The following is a 20,499-nucleotide window of genomic DNA, read 5'->3' as shown; positions in this document are numbered from 1 at the left end:
GCAAAGTACAGGAACAGATATTTTATGTATTGTTTTAAATTTAGAAAATATTTTAAAATATTTATTTATAATTTATTTATTATGTTATTCTAAAACGATTTTTTCGGTTGAACCACCGGTTGGACTGGTTAGACCAGTAAACCAGTTACTAAAGCGATTTGATGACCGGACTGATTTTCAGAACCTTGGTTATTTATATCTATTAATTGTTATAAAGGAGAGAGATGGTTGTGCGCTGAAGGAGTGTTGGCGAAAAGTAATTCTAAGTGTACTTTTTGTTTGGTGTATGGGACGCATGTACAGGATGGGAAGCTGGTGGTGTGGGAGGAGTTGAGTTATATTGTGGGGTTGTATCATATTTCCTTTGGCTTCATAGGGGATTTTAATGAAATTTCGCAAGTGGAAGATCGAAATGGGGAAGTAATATTTCGGCTTCTGCGGAAGAGTTTAAGATTTGGGTGCATGATACGCAGTTGGTGGAATTTGTTCATCATTTATTCCTGTTGTGAATTTACTTGGTAGGTGTGGTGCACTTAGTTGAGGTGTTTTCACAGAAATTGGAGTGTTCCATCCACCATCAAAGAACTATTTGAGAGCTGGATGGAAATATCTAGTAGAAAAGATGAGCAGAAGATGTGGTTGACTGGGCCCCTTTGCAGTGATTTAGAATATTTGGTTAAAACGCAATGTCAGGATTTTCAACAATAAAGAGACAGATGTTGAAAGAATTTAAAAAAAGACGTTTTTGAGTTACAAGAAGTAGAGTGATTTAGTGTTTTGTTTTAAACAGGTAAAACAATAAAAATTTCTCTTTATTTTTTAATTAATGATCAGTCAGCATTTCTTTTCTTTCAAATTTCTATTTCCCTTGCCTTAATTTTTTGTTTATTTACTATTTTGTTCGCCGAATGAATAAAAGTTAGTTTCCTAACATAATTAAAAGTTAAATTAAAAATATTTCTGCATCCAAAACTTAATAATATGAAGTAAGTGTTTATATTTTCTACTAAGCTAATTTTCAACATGATTATTACGCATCTCACATTTCAACTCACCACTCATGTAATTCAGCTCTAATTGGTATTCATGTCCTATTACTTATTCAATCATTAAATTTACTATCATTCTGATACCTGATTTGTTTAAATATTATCCTTAACGTGTTCAATAATTTTTAATTTTATCCTTACGGTTAATATTTTAATAGTCAACATATGGTCAAATTTTTTTCTAATTTTACCCTTCTCTCATGTATCACTTTCTTTCCATGTTTTTTCATTATCATACTCTACTCTTTTTGTATACTTTTTTAACACAGTGCTTAAACCCACCACCGACCCACCCACTGCCCAGCCCGTTCCAGTATTGCACCACTGCGCCACCCTATTACACCATCGTTGTTAATCCAAGGTTGTAAGAACCGAACCGATCGGTAAATCAGTAAAGATATTAGTTTAATGGTTTAATGATTTAAGCGAAGTTCAACTGAAATTTAACCGGTTTAATTAAATATAAAATAAATATATTAAAATTTTAATATAAAACTTTAAATATTTAAATTTAACAATTAAACTAATACAATTCAAAATTTTATATAATAATTTATTTATCATTTATCATTAAAAAGTAAAAACTCACACATTCAAATATCAATTTATAACTAAAAAAAGAAAAATATAGTAATATACATAACTGACAAACATGATCCACCAACAAAATAAACTCAAAAAATTAACATTTAACAATAATTACAACAGAAATCAAAACAAAACAACAACAATTTAGCCCTGTTAATAACAATAAACAATAAAAAGATTAACTCAGAAAACAATAATTAATTTAGAAATAACAATCAACAATCACTAAAATTATCTTAGAAAAGCAACCATCAACAATCAAAACAACATAACTAAATTAAAATAAATAGCAATTAACTCCCAAAAATAAAACTGAAAAACATTGAAAAGATGCAGACTTGGTGACAGTGACTAAGCTAGGAGAAAGGGAATCAGAGAGAGAGAGAGAGAAAGAGTTTGAAGCTTTGACCAGAGAGAGACGACGAGGATGGGAATAGAGAAGGAAGGAAAGAGAAACGAGAAGCAAATGTGAGCAACGGGTAAGAGAGAAATCCAAGACTGAGTTGAGGAGCGGCGGTGAGAGCTTTGACGACAAGGACAGAGAACGACGGAGACTGGCTTGACAACGATGCCATTGGCTCCAAATCGACCTTCTGGTGACATCGAGGAGAAGCAGATCCAGGAGAAAAGAGTCTAGTAGTCCTTGGAGAGGCGACGACGGCAACCGCTAGTTGTCACCGCTGACGGCAATAGTGGTGGCGTTCTGCAGTTTGAATGTGGCGATAGGATAGGGTACTAGGATTTTGTTTTTGAGAGAGAGAGAGAGAGAGAGAGAGAGAGAGAGAGAGAGAGAGAGAGAGAGAGAGAGAGAGAGAGGGGCAATGGCGGTTTGAGGGAAGAGGTGGTGGCTATTGTTGATGATGTAGATGATGGTTGATTCAATGGTAGTGGCAGTAGTGTGGCTTGGTGGTTGGTGATATGGTGGGTGCAGTGTGAGGTGAAAAAGAGAGGGTGCTGTGATGCAATTTTAGTGGTGCAGCGGGTGGTGTATGGTGGAGAGCTAGTGGTGAGGGTGGGATGACAATGGTGGCTGGTGTGTGGAGTGGAAGAGAAAAATGTTAATGATGATGATGGTGGTAGCTATAGAAGGAGGGGTAAAATTAGAAAAAAAAATATTGACCATATGTTTATTATAAAAAAATTAACAGTAATAATAAAATTGAAACTTATCAAAAACATTAAGGATAATATTGAAACAAATTAAACGTCAAGGATTAATTTTAAAAAATTTCAAAAATTTTAGGGACAAACACATACTTTATCCAATTATTTTTATTAACAAAATATTAATTCCCAACAAAATATAACATTGCAAATCAACAAAAAAGGCAAACAATAATTCACAATTTAAAGGGTAAACAATAATCTAAAAATCAAATAAATTATTTCTAATCCAAAATTAACAAACAAATTAACCAAAGAAATCATGAAATGGAGAACAAGAGAAAAAAAAGACAAGAGAAGAAGTGTAATGGTGTGGAGACTGGAGGTGCGCCGAGGCAGAAGGTGCGGTGACAAACCAGAACACTGGAGGCACGATAAGGTTAGAGATACAGCGAGGATAGAGACATGATGAGCAACGACGATAAGTAAAAATATTGTCGAGGAAAGGGAACAGTGACGACGAACCAGAACCAAGAAGAAGCAGCAATAGCAACATAACAAAAAAAATAATGATGTAAAAGTGAGACAGAAGACGAAGAAGACATTAATCGGCTGCAAATTTCGGATAAAAATAATAAAGATGATTGACAGTTTTGTATGGAGAAAACGAAGGCAGCTGAAAACTCTGGATAAAAACAATGAAGACGGATAAAAAGTTGGGATGGAGATAATAAAAGCATATAGTAAAAAAAAGAAATAAAAATAAAAAATAATCAAATCTTATTTTATTTAATACTCATTAATTATTATAATAATTAATAAATATTAAATAAAATAAGTTCTAACTATTTTTTATTAATAATTTTTTTGTTACTATTTATTTTTACATTAACATATATATATATATATATATATATATATATATAAAATAGAATTACTAAAATATCTATAATAACCCCTAAAAATTAAGAGTAATTAAATAAATTCGTAGATCACAGAAAATAGGGCAGCCGGACGAGAATCTTCGTTGGGGTCCTGCATTTGCTTCAGGAATTTTTTTTTTTTTTTTTTTACATTTTCATCCGTATGGGAAAAATTTTTTTTTAGATTCCAATTTAAAACAATCTGACAATCTCTGCAAAAATCCTACACGTGGAGGAGTTTTGTCACCCTTAATTTGAACATACCACATCATCAATTAATTAAACAAATTAAATAATGATTAGTTCGGTATTCTTCCACGTCACTGTGTCTGATTTACTTTCACTAATATTCTATTTCTTATGGATTGCAAGATCCAGGCAACCCCCTTTGTCTTCACTCTTCAGCTCAAATTCCAATTCAACCCTCCCTGATTCCTGAATCTTCTCCCTAACCCTAACTGACCCAGACAATGCTGAGTTTAATAATTAAACACCTCATTCAATTATTGATATATAAATGCATTTTAAATTGGAAATACATTTTCTAGTATATATAATTAATGGTAGGCAAACAAAATTTTTTTTTGGATTGTTTCCGGTTCGAGTTTAAGTTTTGATATAAAAACTTTTACTTAGATAATTACAATCCTTTTTAACTAATAAATTAATTAATTTCTTAGTTATAGAATTTTGATACAAATAATTCCCTCATGCTAAAAAAACAATAATCTAAATTTATTTTAATTATTTAAGTTAACATTTAATTCTATACATATATAGTATTTATAATTATACATTTATTATATTAAAATTATACATCTATTACAACAATAATTAATGAATAAAATAAAAAAATAAAATTAATTTAGACTGATTTTATTATTTGTTAAAGATTTTTATAATAAAAATTAAGAAATAAATGTTGACGTTACATTATATAAATATAGAATAGATTTTAGGGCAGTGGCGCAGTGCCTATTGAAAAGAATCTTTCATAATAAAAAAAAAAAAGCAAAAAAAATCAACGGTTAGGAGTCAAATAATTAGATTACTTAATTAAAAGGATCCCGTGATCAAATGCCGGATGCACCAAACATTTGATGACGTTGGCGCCATTTTGTTGGTTAAGCATGAACTCATCCATATATGATATATAGAATACTAGATGTGACATAAAAGAAAAATTAAACAAATCCTTAACTAATCCTAAATGGGTTCTTTAATCTCGTGCAATTGCAACCATTATTGTAAGTAGTTTTGTTAATAAGACAAAGTTTAATGAGGTTATAACTTATAATCCGCTTTATATAGAGCACGGTACCTTTCTATTCATTTAGGAATCATAAATTAAAAAGGTCGAAACAAGAAAGGACGTGTTAGCTTCTATTATTGTGATATGACTCTAGTTAATTACCATCACAATTGCTTTATATTCATTTAACCATGATGATTTAATAATGTATCGTAGTCGTAGCTAGTAACATTTTTTTTTTCGGTCGCGGTAACAATTTTTAATTTAATCATCTATTTATTTCAAAATTTGGATATATATGGTGTCTGGCCTGCTAGATACTTATTTTTAATAAGTTTGAATTTACGGTTTTTATTCGGTGTTATATATGTTTTTGGTTGAATATAAATCATTTTTAACTTCGAGCCAAGTCTAATTTGACACAAATTAAAGATTATACATGTTATTGAAAAATCATATTTTTTTGGATAAACTTCGTGATAAAGTTATTATATTTTCGTACTTTTACAAATATTTATATTGACATAATGTATAATTTTTTATTAAAGTAATTAATTTTTGTAGAATACTGTTGCCTAATATTATATATTAAATTTTAATTCTAATTTTTAAAATTCCGTTACTTTGTTTACTATATATATATATATATATATATATTATTCAAAACTATATAAATTAGTTTAGTATTGAGTTGGCCTAATTACTTTGTTTACTATATATATAATATTCAAAATTATTGAATTCGAACCGCTAACTCTTAGAGGAATGATTTGACTATTCGATCAGTTTAAATTGATGTTTTATAAGACCAATTATCACTTAATTTCAAAAATATAATACAGTATAATTTGATGATCAATCAATTTAATTTAATTTAGTCATCCATTAAATCAAATCAAAATTAGACTTTTTTTGGCTAAAAAAATTAGTTATCATAAATTTGCTATCCGCCGGCCTCTTCACCCTTTCTCTTAAAAAAAAAAATTATTAGTCTACAATTATATTTTGAATATATATATAAATATGTACAGAAATATCTATTAAGATACTAATAATAATAAGCCCTAAACTTCTGGAGGATATTTTATATATAATTATATATAGGTACGATAAATAGAGAAATTGCTCCATCAACAAAATCCTCAGTTTAATAATTAATGAATTTGAAGTAACGCCCTATTAATGCCAATGGATAAACCGAACCCAACTACGTTAACATTTTGAATATCTATCTGTTTGATGATGACCTTCATCAGTATTCAGTACTCAGAATAATAAATGTGATGACATTATTAAACTCAATCCAATAAATAAATAAACAAATATAATACAAAATAATCCAATTAAGTGAACCGCAAACCACATAACATTTGGCATTGTCCCTATTCAACATCAAATGCATTTATGCATGCAGAGTTAGATGGATAATTAGATACATTACTACATGTATAGTTGCAAGTTGAAAATTCGTTATTCCATGTTGAAGGAATAGATGTGTAAAGAAATCTGGATCAAACACTTGTTGTGATTGAAAAGGAACACAAAACCAATTGACAAAACTAATAAATGAAAAATTATTATAGTACAAGTGAAACCAGCCATGTATTATTACTCTCTTCAACCCATCCCCAGACCACAAACGCCTCAAGTCTATTTTGTAGACCAAAGTTTCGGCCAAGTACACAAAATTATTTTGAGGAATGTTTGGAAATTAAAACCTTTTAGTGTACATTCGTCAATTTTTTTAAATTATTTTATTTATTTTAAATTTTAGACTTTAAATTATAAATTTTTAATTTTAAATTTTAAATTATAAATCTATATTAAAATTAGCTAATGTTTAGAAGTTGTTTTAATTTCCTATATACTTTTTTATGTATTTATTGTATTTAATTAATTGGTCAATTATAGATTAACATATATCATTTTAAAATTGCAACTGAGTCTAAATTTTAGCCTCCTAGGTTGATGCCATAGTGGAGCAAAACAAAAAAGAAAAGGCTGTGGATTTGATTTTTTTTTTTTGGTTTAAACACTTTACTGGAGATTTTTTTTAGAATAAATTAAAAAAATTTATTATTTTCTATACAAAATTAAAATAACTTTAAATACCAATATATATATATATATATATATAGTTCGCTTAATGTCAAGGCGAACTGTTTTACTAGATATTAGGCAAATTGTAAAACATCTCGTAATTATAAATACAACAAATATGTGGGTTAATTTAATTTATTCTCACCACAGTACATGAATTCACTTTTTATAGTTCTTTTACCTTCTTGTTTTTATTTGAAAAATGTCTCAAATACCATTAGTAGAAATTTATTATGATAGAAAAGTATTATTAGACCATAATAATATATTATATTTGATTCTCTTCAATCTATATTTGTTGACATACTACTTGATATGAGATGTCTAGTGATGCTGAATAATTTTGTACTGCATGTTATTAGTCAACAACACAAAAAATAAGTGAAAATAATTTACTATAAATATCTAATAGAAGCAATGATACTTTTTATTATAAAAAGTATTATTTTAGTAAATATCAATTAATTGATAATTTTGTTTAACTGAAATGTTTGTGTATGTTATTTTTATTTGTTTGCCATAGATATTGACTACATAGTGATGATGATGGCATAAAATTAATTAGCATTGGACACGATTATTTTTTAAAATTTATATTTTGAAATTATTTGTTTATCTAGTTAATCTATGTGAGGAAAGTTTTTTAAAAATTAGTGATGACACCTAATCAAGTAGGGTTGTGAGAAGAAATATTACGAAATTGAACATTGATCTAAACATGCTACCTAAGGACATCAATAATGGACCGAATCTTCAAATGTTGAAAGCCATGAGGGTTTTATAATTAGAGACCCAATGATCGATTCATATCTAGTTAATCCTGTATCTGCTGGTGAAGAGGTAGAAAATGAACCAATTGATATATCTGATGATGATGAGGAGAACGATGTTGAGATGAACTACTTTACAGATTCGCAACTCGCACTAATTCAGCCTACTATTTTCCAGCCATATGGTCATCCACCTCACTTTACCATGTTGAATCTGGATACAATGAGCTCGGATTGTTCTTTTGGTTAGGGAAGTCCCGATGATAATCTGATCAAAGAGTTCGTAATTGAGCAACAGTTTGAGAATAAGGAGGAAGTTCTTATGGCAATAAAGATGTATATCATCAAGAGGGTCGTGGAGTATAAGATATTAGAGAGTGACCATTTGAAGTATTCAGTTCAGAGCACTCAGCTTGGTGTAGGTTGTCAATGAAGCATATGTGCTTCCTATCGTCGAAGGTAGAAAAAATAGGAGGTGAGGAGATACAATGGTCCTCATTCATGTCTGCAAACATCAACGAGGCAAGATCATAGAAGGTTGAAATTGAAAGTGATAGCTCAAGCGATTTTCACCATGGTGAAAGCTGATCTGACCATTAGCATAAGAATTTTGCAAAGATCTGTGGAGACCTACTTTGGCTACAAAGCATCATATAGAAAGATTTGACACTCAAAGCAGAGGGTAATCGCTACAATATATAGAAATGAGGAGAAATCATACAATGAGCTTCCTAAGTGATTATTTGCAATGCAAATATGCTTATCAGGTGTGTCTTATTACGTTATCTTTAGTTTTATATGCAGTATTATTGAACATACCAACCAGAATTGTTATGATGTAGGTATATGAGTTCAACTTGTAACTCAACTAAGTCGTGCTAATGAGGACATTGTTATGTTTTATTGGGTGTTTTGAATTTTTTCACCATGTTTTAAAATTTTCAAACACTGCAAACTGCTGATTTCTATTGATGGTACTCACTTGTATATTAAATATGGAGGCACCTTGCATATGGCTATAGCCCAAGACACTAATTTAAATATGGTAGTAGAGGAAAAGACGAAGAAAGCCTGGTCATTTTTTCTGTCTTACCTAAGGTAGCATGTCACATCATAACCTAGTATCTTGGTCATTCTAATAGACACAAGTGAATTGATGCTGTGCTGAATGCTCATGGAAGTGGTTGAAAATCGCCTCATGCCTTACAAGCCTTTGTACAAGTATATTGCAGCCAACTTCATGAAACATTTCAAGAATAAAGATTTTAAAAAAGTATTTATCAATGCACCAAATTCAAAATCACGAAAAAAGTTCGTTCACTACTTATTGAGAGCAGAGAACTTAGCTATTACCAACTGGTTAGAGGAGATACCACAATTGGTCTGGACACATTATATTAATGAAAGTCGTCAATTTAGACACATGATCACAAACACATCCGAATATATCAATATTGTCATAAAGACTACACATAATTTATCAATCATCGCTCTTATTAAATCAATATAATTTATTAGTATATTTAATTTATAACCTATTATCATATTACACTAATAATAAAAAACATATATAATAATAATGCTAATAATATGCAAATACTATTTTAAATACACTTAAAATTTAATTTAAAATTACAAATATTTTATTGTAAATATCTAGTTTTATATTATAATCTACTTTAAAAATATTTATTTCTATAACAATTAATAATTATTTTACATAACACTAATCTAACTATTCACGTACATAACAGTAATCTAACAGTATGTGCACATCTAATTTATTGCGTAAAACATCTGCGAAAGGTCAAATGTCCATGGAAAAGTTTGTAAGAAAGTTTTTTTTTAATGTACTTAAAATTAAAGTAATTTGATCATGTCTTGTCCAAAGATGTTATGTGACAAGTGTCTATGCCATTTGTTCGTTGGTCCCTAGACCTTAGTTTGAATTAAAGTATGTAACAATAATGGCTGACATAGTTAATTTTGAGCTTGGTTTAACTTGACATATATAGTTAAATATGATATTTAAAATCAAAATGAAAATCCTGAAAACAACATTTGTAATTTGTGTGTTTTATTTTTCAATAAATACTCAATTTTTTTAGGGTGCATTACCTCGTGATTATAGGACGAGATATGTTTCACAATTGCACACAATAACATGCCATCTTGCATTGTATTATGACCTTTTTTTTATTTTTGGCCATAGTCGTGTGCACCCATTTGAAGTTTACGAATTTGATGGACAAAGATGGGCTTCAACTACGGACTTTCATTTTTGGTCATGTCTTTCATACTCTCATAACAAAATAATTAGGTTTGTGAAAGAAAAAACGATTCTTAGAGCAAAACAAAATTATTGGTTCCCAACCAATTTAAATTCGCTGATTAGTCAGCTTACTCGTCAAGAATTCTGGGTTCCAAGATATAATTTTTTGAGAAATAGCATTATCAAAATGAAAGTGACATTAACATTTCTGTAATTTTTTTATTGAAAAAGGAATTATATATTGTTGAGGTTTTGGTACAATTTATTTGCCCAGTAAATAATCACATTCAGATTCAAAACTTAAAATATTGTAAATATAGGTACAGTGACGGATTTAGAAAATTTTGATAGTAGAGACAAAATATGTATAATATAATAATAATTTTTATAATAAAAATATTTTATGTGCATAAAAATCAGCTATCAAAATATTCATTAATCATTATATATTTGTATATTGTGAAAACTCTGTTCTTGTTCGCAGAGTTTGAGAAGTGAGGTGAAGCTCACTTGTGAGAGAGAGATTCGAGAAATGAAAAAAGGTTGAGTGGTAAAATGCACTGATTTCATTTCATTTGCTATAAACAATATATATACACTATGATCTAAAGGTGAAGCTTTTATATCTAACTAACTCTAACTGAATACATGTGCAGTATGTACAGCATGTGTGATGCCAACTAAACTAAAACTAATTCCAACTAACTTATTAACTTAATTTGTCTTCTAGCTATCCTTCACTTTGATTACTCCTAATCACACCCTCCCTCAAGCTGAGAGTGTGGAAATCTATAAGACCTAGCTTGGATTGAGCTTCTAAAAAAGGGGCTGGAGCTAATGCTTTTGTTAGCACATTTGCTACTTGGTTTGCGAATGAAACCGGAAGTAGCTTAATGACATCCTCTTGAATCTTGTCATGAACAGTGTGACCGTCGATCTTGATGTGCTTAGTGCGCTCATGAAAGACGAGATTTGAAGTAATATGGAGAGCTGATCTGTTATCGCAGTATACAGTAATGGGATGCATGAGAAGTTGTCCGAAATCGCGGAGAATGTTCGAAATCTAGACACCTTTGCATGTTGCAACAACCATTGCTCGATATTCGGCCTCAGCCAAAGACCGAGCCACTGTGGGTTGCTTTTTACTTCTCCAGCAGATTAAGGAATCACATAAGAAGAAGCAGAAACTAGTAACTGATCTTCTGGAGTCCGGACAAGTTCCCCAGTCTGAATCGGAGAAAGCTTTGAGGCTGAGTTTGTTGGAAGTAGAGAAGAGAACTCCTTTGGCAGGGGCACCCTTCAGATATCTAAGAACATGTAATGCAGCCTCAAAATGCTTAGTAGTCACGCAGTCCAAATATTGGCTCAACTTGCTGACTGCGAAGCAAATGTCGGGTCAACTATTGGTCAAGTAAATGAGATGTTCAATGAGCCTGCGATAGCTAGTAACATTAGGCAATGGGTAACCTGAAGACTTAGATAACTTGGGTAATCGATTAGAGTCATCGCTGGCTTCACATCAAGCAATCCAAATTCCTTGAGGAGATCAACTGTGTACTTGCGCTGGTAGATAGCAATGCATTGCTTGCTTCTCGCTACCTCAAGACCAAGAAAAAATTTGAGCACCCCCAAATCTTCAATGCTAAACTTGGCATCAAGGAGCTGCTTGACGTCTCCGATTGTTTTCAAGCAATTGCCAGCTACCACCAAGTCATTAACGTAGACCAAGATGCAAGTAAAATTAGAACAAGTGAGCTTGGTAAATAAGCATGTGTCAGCCTTTGATTGAGTAAGAAGGACTTGGCAAAGCTTCTTGTGCCATTGTCGACTTGCTTGCTTCAGCCTATAGAGAGAATGCTGCAACCTACACACCATACCGGGAGGAGCAGATAAATCCAAAGGAGGTTTCATATAAACTTCTTCAAGCAAGTCCCCATGAAGAAAGGCTGTGTTCACATCAAGTTGGTGAATAGACCAGCCATGATTTGCGGCAAGGGTGAGTAGAATCCACAATGTAGTAAGTTTAATCACAGGGCTAAAAGTATCAAAATAATCGAATCCGGCAGTTTGAGTAAACCCTTTTACCACTAATCGAGCCTTGTGCCTTTCTACGTCGTCATTAGGCTTAAATTTGGTCTTAAAGACCCACTTGCATCGAATAGCCTTCTTCCCATGAGGAAGTGATGTTAATTTCCATGTTTTGATTTCTTCAAGTGCTTTTAATTCAACCATTACAGCCTGCCTCCAAGAGTCATGTTTGATTGTCTCCTCATAATTTTTAGGTTCTATACTGGTGGAGATAGCCAAAGCTAACGCCTTATTTGTTGGTGATAACCTGTCGTAAGAAACATAATGGAGATAGGATACAATATTGATGATTGAAGTTGCTGCTCTTGAGCAATGGCTTGCAAGGATTGAAAATCTCGAAGGTGTTTGGGAGGATTTCGAGCTCTACATGATCTCATTAAGGCATGTCTTATGGCAGTGATGTTTGAGTCAGAAGAATCAAGTGACTGTGAAGCTAAATATGGTGAATAAAGTGGAATGGATGCATGAGGTTCAACTTCTGAAGGTGCAGGGGTTTATGGAATAGGCTGAATATGATCTAAACTAGATGCATGTGTGTCATGAGGCTCTGTGAATAATGGTGCAGGCATTGTGGGTTGTGAATGATTGTTATTGCATTCTTCAAAAACACCCGAATATGTATGAAAGTGAGGGTTTGGAAAAGCATGGGCAGATGTGGAGTGGCCAGTGATAAATGAAAAATATTTTTCATAAATTACACATGTCTTGATAAGAATATCTCTCGAGTGTTAACATCCATTAGAAGGTAGTCTTTTGTTCCACTTTTGAAACCAAGAAAAACACATTTTTGTGCGCGCTTATCGAGTTTTCGCCTATGAAAGGTCAAAGTGAAAACAAAAGCTAAACAACCAAAGATTCTAAGATGATTAAGTGTGGGCAATTTCTTATGTAAAGCCTCAAAGGGGCTACTCTCTTTCAAAGTAGAGCTAGGTATTCGGTTAATAATACGAACAACATATGCTATTGCATAGTGCCAAAAACAGTTGGGGGATGTTTGAGGTGAAAATGAGAGCTCTAGCCATGTTCAAGAGTTCTTGGTATTTTCTTTCTACAATTCTATTCTACTGTGGAGTTTCAACACAGCTAGTTTGCTGTAAAATTCCTTTGCATTGATAGAAAGAAGACATCATAAATTCAGGGCCATTATCTGATCTTAAACACTTAATCAACTTGTGCATTTGGGTTTCGATCATCAAAATGAATTGTTGCAGGAAACCTCTTTTTCACTTGTTTCATAACAAGCTGTATGTTGGCATATTTATGCTCTCTCCTATGTGAAAATGTTAAGCCCTCCAGAGGCTATATTGTCTTCCACATGTATGGAATAAACAGGTCAGTTGATTCAGTGTTACTAACAGTAAATGGCAGCTGTTTCTGTTTCAAAATGACAAGATTCACAAGAAAATTTAAATTTGTACTTTAATGAAAGGAAAACTTATGCATTTTATTCATTCTTGAAAGGAGAGATGACCAATCTACAATGCAATACATCATCGGTAAAAGAAAATGAATGCTGGTTTTTGCTTATTGTACATATGTGGTGAACTATCTAAAGCTTGGTCAACTAAATTACTGACTTGAAGCATGCAGTATCATGGCAGTCTATGAATCTATCTTGCAGTGGAATGGTTTGTTTCATGTGTACAAGCATTGTGCTTATCAGCAATTCCAATCATCTTGAGGTAAGTGGATCTTGAATCTTGCAATTATGTGCGTTGAATGAAAACCAACAAGATAATACATTAGTAGCCTTAGAGATTAAAATTAAATTGAATTGAAAAGAAGGCACGTATAACACATCACTCAAATAAAAATGTGTCGAAAAGAAGACTGTGCCACATAAAGTTGTCACAGCTTGTGAACCATTTGGCATTTTAATCGTTATTGGTTTAATTTTTCTAATTGAATGAAAGTGTGTAATAGAAAAAGTCACATGAGCAGTGGCTCTTGTGTCTAAAACCCAATCATGTGAGCTCAACTCATGGTTAGAAATTGAAAGGAGATGAAATGTACATGCGGAAGGAGCAAGCACAGTTGCCAAGTTTCCATTATGAAGAGGGTCTTGATGCTTTTGAATTAAGGCTATAATGGCCTCTTGTTGCTTCTTAGAAAACAATCTATGAAAATTAACATTCTCCTCCTTATGGTTAGAATTATTGTTGTCTTCAGTGTTCACAGTAATCGTGTTGGTAGCGAAGCCATCAGACTTGCTCCTGCTTTGATTGTTCTGCATATGTGGCGAAAAGCCATGCTTATGATAGCATGTGTCCACTAGGTGACCTGATTTGCCATAGTATGAGCAGAATTTTGGAGTGCTTTGACCTCTTCCTCTACCTCCACGCCCTCTCCCCCTTCCTCTATTATTCGATCTCGCATTGGCTCTGATAAACCACTATTTTGTGATTTATCTTGTGCCCAATTGAGTGATTTTATCAATTCTTCATTGGTGCACGAAATTGCAATCACACTTTTGCAACTCCGCACAACTAACCAGCAAGTGTACTGGGTCGTCCAAGTAATACCTTGCGTGAGCAAGGGTCGATCCCACAGAGATTGTCGGCTTGGAGCAAGCTATGGTTATCTTGTAAATCTTAGTCAGGATATCGGAAATTATCAGGATTGATTGTGAAAGACAAAAGAACATGAAATGATTACTTGTTTTGCAATAATGGAGAATAGGTTGAGGTTTGGAGATGCTCCATCTTCTGAATCTCTGCTTTCCTACTGTCTTCTTCTTCAAACACGCAAGTCTCCTTCCATGGCAAGCTGTATGTAGGGTTTCACCGTTGTCAATGGCTACCTCCCATCCTCTCAGTGAAAACGATTGCATATGCTCTGTCACAGCACGCGAAATTCATCTGTCGGTTCTCAATCAGGCCGGAATAGAATCCAGTGATTCTTTTGCGTCTGTCACTAACGCCCCGCCTTCAGGAGTTTGAAGCTCGTCACAGTCATTCAATCATTGAATCCTACTCAGAATACCACAGACAAGGTTTAGACCTTCCGGATTCTCTTGAATGCCGCCATCAATCCTAGCTTATACCACGAAGATTCCGATTAAAGAATCCAAGAGATAACTACTTAATCTAAGGTAGAACGGAGGTGGTTGTCAGGCACACGTTCATAGTTGAGAATGATGATGATTGTCACGGATCATCACATTCATCCGGATTAAGAACAAGTATTATCTTAGAATGGAAGCAAGCATGATTGAATAAGAAACAGTAGTAATTGCATTAATCCATCAAGACACAGCAGAGCTCCTCACCCCTAACCATGGGGTTTAGAGACTCATGCCGTGGAAAGTACACAAAGAAAACGTGTAAAGTGTCATGAGGTACTGATACAATGTCAAAAGATCCTATTAATAGTAAACTAGTAGCCTAGGGTGTACAGAAATGAGTAAATGACGTAAAAATCCACTTCTGGGTCCACTTGGTGTGTGCTTGGGCTGAGCAATGAAGCATTTTCGTGTAGAGACCTTTTCTGGAGTTAAACGCCAGCTTTCATGCCAGTTTGGGCGTTTAACTCCAAGTTTTATGCCAGTTCCGGCGTTTAACGCTGGAATTTCTGAGGGTGACTTTGAGCGCCGGTTTGGGCCATCAAATCTTGGGCAAAGTATGGACTATCATATATTTCTGGAAAGCCCAGGAAGTCTACTTTCCAATTCCGTTGAGAGCGCGCCAATTGGGCTTCTGTAGCTCCAGAAAATCCACTTTGAGTGCAGGGAGGTCAGAATCCAACAGCATCTGCAGTCCTTTTTGGTCTCGGAATCAGATTTTTGCTCAGGACCCTCAATTTCAGCCAGAAAATACCTGAAATCACAGAAAAACACACAAACTCATAGTAAAGTCCAGAAAAGTGAATTTTAACTAAAAACTAATAAAAATATACTAAAAACTAACTAGATTATACTAAAAACATACTAAAAACAATGCCAAAAAGCATACAAATTATCCGCTCATCACAACACCAAACTGAAATTGTTGCTTGTCCCCAAGCAACTGAAATCAAAATAGGATAAAAAGAAGAGAATATACTGTAGACTCCAAATTATCAAGGAAACATAGCTCCAATTAGATGAGCGGGACTAGTAGCTTTTTGCCTCCGAACAGTTTTGGCATCTCACTCTATCCCTTGAAGTTCAGAATGATTGGCATCTATAAGAACTCAGAACTCAGATAGTGTTATTGATTCTCCTAGTTAAGCATAATGATTCTTGAACATAGCTAGTGTATGAGTCTTGGCTGTGGCCCAAAGCACTCTGTCTTCCAGTATTACCACCGGATACATACATGCCACAGACACATAATTGGGTGAACCTTTTCAGATTGTGACTCAGCTTTGCTAGAGTCCCCAATTAGAGGTGTCCAGGGTTCTTAAGCACACTCTTTTTGCCTTGGATCACAACTTTATTTCCTTCTTTTTCCTTCTTTTTCTTCTCTTTTTTTTTCGAAATTTTTCTTTTTTTTTTTGAACCACTGCTTTTTCTTGCTTCAAGAATCAATCTGATGATTTTTCAGATCCTCAATAACAGTTCTCTTTTTCCTTCATTCTTTCAAGAGCCAACAATTTTTTTTAACATTCTCAAAACAACAAGTTCAAAAGACATATGCACTGTTCAAGCATTCATTCAGAAAGCAAAAAGTATTGTCACCACATCAAACTAATTCAACTAGTTTCAATGATAAATTTCGAAATCCTGTACTTCTTGTTCTTTTGTGATTAAAGCATTTTTCATTTAAGAGAGGTGATGGATTCATAGGACATTCATAGCTTGAAGGCATAAAATTTTACTTTTATTAATTATGAATTAAGAACAAGAAAACAAAATAAAAGAGACTAAAAAGTAAAAATAAAAATAAAAAACAAAATCAAAGAGAAAAACGAAAAAAAAACATAGGCTCCTAATGATAGAGGTTTTCACAGAGTTAGGACTCAACAACCTTGATTTTGAGAAGTGGATGCTCCCTCAGCTTGAGAGGAGAGCTTTTGGCGTTTCAACTCTTGGAGTTCACGCCCCTGCTTCTCTTGTTCCTTCAGCAATTTGCAGAGCATGCAGTTTTGATTCTGCTGTTCTTCCTTCAGTTGCTCCATAGTCTCTTGTAACTTGGAGATAGATGCTTCTAGGCTGGTCCAGTAGTCAATTCTTGGAATTCAGGGAGGAATTCCTGCGCTCTCCTCTTGATGGAGTTGTCTTGCACTTGTCCTTCCATTGACTTCTTGGTGATTGGGTGTTCAATGGGTATGAACTCATCTACTCCCATCTTCACCCCAGCCTCTTTACAGAGCAAGGAGATCAAGCTTGGGTAAGCCAATTTGGCTTCAGTGGAATTCTTATTTGCAATTGTGTAGATCTCACAAGCAATCACATGATGGACCTCCACTTCTTTTCCAAGCATAATGCAATGAATCATCACTGCTCTCTTGATGGTGACCTCAGAACGGTTGCTAGTGGGCAATATGGAACGCCCAATAAAGTCTAGCCAACCTCTTGCAATTGGTTTGAGGTCTCCCCTCTTGAGTTGGTTTGGGACACCCTTTGAATTGGTTATCCACTTAGTCCCAGGGAGGCATATGTCCTCTAGAACTTGATACAACCCTTTATCTACTCTCACCATCCTCCTATTGAAGGAATCAGGATCATCTTGCAGTTGAGGTAGTTTGAAGATTTCTCTTATTTTGTCCAGATGGAAGTACATAACTTTCCCTCTGACCATGGTTCTGTAGGTATGGTAAGCAGTTCCAGTCATTCTTTGCTTATCTGTTAGCCACAGATTAGAGTAGAATTCCTGAACCATGTTCCTTCCAACCTTTATTTCAGGATTGGTCAGAACTTCCCATCCTCTGTTTCGAATTTGCTCTTGGATCCCCGGATATTCATCTTCTTTCAGATCAAATTTAACTTCCGGGATCACTAACCTCAGACCCATTATTTTGTGATAATGGTCTTCATGTTCTTTGGTTAAGAACTTCTCTTGATTCCAAAGATTCTTTGGATTATTCTCTTTCTTTCCTCTTAAATTGGTTTGTTTTCCCTTAGGAGCCATGATCTTGATGAATCTTGGCTTAGTGATCACGGAAAAGCACACCAAACTTAGAGGTTTGCTTGTCCTCAAGCAAAAAGAAAAGAAAGAAGAGAGGAGAGAGAGAGAGAGGAAGAGGAAATTCGAATGGTGTGGTGGAATGAGGGTGCCAAATGTTTATTTATAGAGTGGGGGGGGGGAAGAGATTTTCGAAAAAAAGAAAAATTTGAAAGGAGATTTGAGGAGATATGGAAAGAAATTGAAAGAAGGGTGAGTTTTTGAACAAAATTTGGGAATGATTTGGAAGATTTGAAGAATGATTTTGAAAATTTGAAAGTGAATGATGAAAGATTGAAATGTGTTTTTGTAGGAAAATATGGGAAAGAAAAGGAAAGTTTGAAAAAATCTGAGTTGAAAACAAAATTGTGGTCCCCCCACATCTCTGGCGTTAAACGCCCAGAATGGCACCCATTCTGGCGTTTAACGCCCAATTGGCACCCCTTTTGGGCGTTTAACGCCCAGCCAGGTGCCCTGGCTGGCGTTAAACGCCAGAAATCCTTTAGCACTGGGCATTTTTCTGAACGCCCAGAATGCTGCACACCTGGCGTTAAACGCCCAGAATGGTGCCCATTCTGGCGTTTAACGCCCAAAATGGCACCATTCCTGGCGTTAAACGCCCAGAATGATACCCATTCTGGCGTTTAACGCCCAAAATGCCCCTTACTGGTGTTTTTTCGCCAGTAAGTTCTTTTTCTCTGCTTTTTGAGCTGAATCCTTCTGTAACTCTGTGAATCCCTTCATTTTTGATACTTGCCTCTGTAAGAACAAATCATACAACCTACTAATGACTGGGTTGCCTCCCAGCAAGCGCTTCTTTACTGCTTTAGCTGGACCTTCACTGAGAATCACTCAAGTCTCAGTTTTGAGCATTCCTGCTCAAAGTTTCCTTCAAGATAATGCTTGATTCTCTGTCCATTAACAATGAACTTCTTGTCAGAATCAATATCCTGAAGCTCAACATATCCATATGGTGACACTCCTGTAATCACATACGGACCCCTCCACCGGGATTTGAGTTTTCCTGGAAACAGTCTGAGCCTAGAGTTGAAGAGCAGAACTTTTTGTCCTGGCTCAAAGACTCTGGTTGACACTTTCTTGTCATGCCATTTCTTTGCCTTTTCCTTATAGATTTTTGCATTTTCAAAGGCATTGAGTCTGAACTCCTCTAGCTCATTTAGCTGGAGCAATCTTTTTTCACCAGCTAACTGTGCATCCATGTTTAGGAATCTGGTTGCCCACTAGGCTTTATGTTCCAGTTCCACAGGCAAATGACAGGCCTTCCCATACACCAGTTGGTATGGGGAGGTTCCTATAGGAGTCTTGAATGCTGTTCTGTATGCCCACAGAGCATCATCCAAGCTCTTTGCCCAATCCTTTCTTCGGGCTATCACAGTCCATTCCAGGATTCTTTTTAGCTCTCTGTTAGAGACCTCAGCTTGCCCATTTGTCTGTGGATGATACGGAGTTGCCACTTTGTGGCTAATTCCATATCTAACCATAGCAAGGTGTATCTGTTTATTGCAGAAATGAGTGCCCCCGTCACTGATTAGCACTCTGGGAACGCCAAACCTGCTGAAAATATTTTTCTGGAGGAATTTCAGTACGGTCTTGGTATCATTAGTGGGTGTAGCAATTGCTTCTACCCACTTAGATACATAGTCCACTGCCACCAGAATGTAAGTGTTTGAGTATGATGGTGGGAATGGCCCCATGAAGTCAATTCCCCATACATCAAACAATTCTATCTCTAATATCCCTTGTTGAGGCATGGCATATCCATGAGGCAGGTTACCAGCTCTTTGACAACTGTCACAGTTACGCACAAACTCTCGGGAATCTCTATAGAGAGTAGGCCAGTAGAAGCCACATTGGAGGACTTTAGTGGCTGTTCGCTCACTTCCAAAATGTCCTCCATATTGTGATCCATGGCAGTGCCATAGGATCCTTTGTGCTTCTTCTCTGGGTACACATCTGCGGATCACTCCGTCAGCACATCTCTTAAAGAGATATGGTTCATCCCAGAGGTAGTACTTGGCATCTGAAATTAATTTCTTTCTTTGCACGTAGCTGTACTCCTTGGGTATGAACCTCACAGCTTTATAATTTGCAATATCTGCAAACCATGGAGCTTCCTGAATGACAAAGAGTTGCTCATCTGGGAAAGTCTCAGAAATCTCAGTAGAAGGGAGGGACGCCCCAGCTACTGGTTCTATTCGGGACAGATAATCAGCTACTTGGTTCTCTGTCCCTTTTCTGTCTCTTATTTC

The sequence above is a fragment of the Arachis hypogaea genome, chromosome 4 (genome assembly GCF_003086295.3).
Source record: "Arachis hypogaea cultivar Tifrunner chromosome 4, arahy.Tifrunner.gnm2.J5K5, whole genome shotgun sequence".
Taxonomy (NCBI): domain Eukaryota; kingdom Viridiplantae; phylum Streptophyta; class Magnoliopsida; order Fabales; family Fabaceae; genus Arachis; species Arachis hypogaea.
This window is presented reverse-complemented; position numbering follows the sequence as displayed.